At 53.4% G+C, this 532-nt stretch overlaps 1 non-coding gene across 1 annotated transcript; it reads left to right on the top strand.

Moving 5' to 3' along the window:
* Positions 1–423: 423 nt before the first annotated feature.
* LOC140692291 (U6 spliceosomal RNA) lies at positions 424–532 on the top strand. Its single transcript, XR_012067861.1, has one exon. It is a non-coding gene; the product is annotated as a U6 spliceosomal RNA (small nuclear RNA).

Below are 532 nucleotides of genomic sequence, written 5' to 3'. Positions count from 1 at the left end.
GCACAAAGGTGAATCGTCGGAGCAGATGAGAAACCAGATTCAGGGCCGGGAGTAGGGGGTCAGTCTGGTAGGAGATTTCCACACATCGGGGTCATCGAAACGGCTCGAGCAGTTTGAAATGCCTCTGATGATGTCCTGGGGTGTTCGGCTCAACTCTCTGAGCGGCTCCCCCGAAAACAGGCCCGAGGATGGTTTCCACAGGAGCTGTTGTGGCCATTTCTCTGACGTTTACCTCCCGTTGTCCAGCTTCAGTCTGCAAGGCTTCAGGAGACGGAGCGTTTTCGTACTCAATGATGCCAAGGCAAAAGGGTGAGAGAAAATGGGAAACATTCGTGGAGAGGGTCCTAGGCAGATAGTGGAGGCAACTAGAAGACCTTCAGTCTCCGGGCTGGCTTTCAGGTTGAGACAAAAACCCTAAGGAAAGCACTTGCTGCCACAGGACATAGACTAACATGGGAACCATCCAGAGAAGATCAGCACGGCCCCTGAACGTGGACGACACACGCCCATGCGTGAAGCGTTCCATAGTTTT

The sequence above is a fragment of the Vicugna pacos genome, unplaced genomic scaffold (genome assembly GCF_048564905.1).
Source record: "Vicugna pacos unplaced genomic scaffold, VicPac4 SAC-SAT, whole genome shotgun sequence".
Taxonomy (NCBI): Eukaryota; Metazoa; Chordata; class Mammalia; order Artiodactyla; family Camelidae; genus Vicugna; species Vicugna pacos.
Note: the sequence above shows the minus strand (reverse complement) of the source record. Positions and strands in the feature narration are given on the sequence as shown.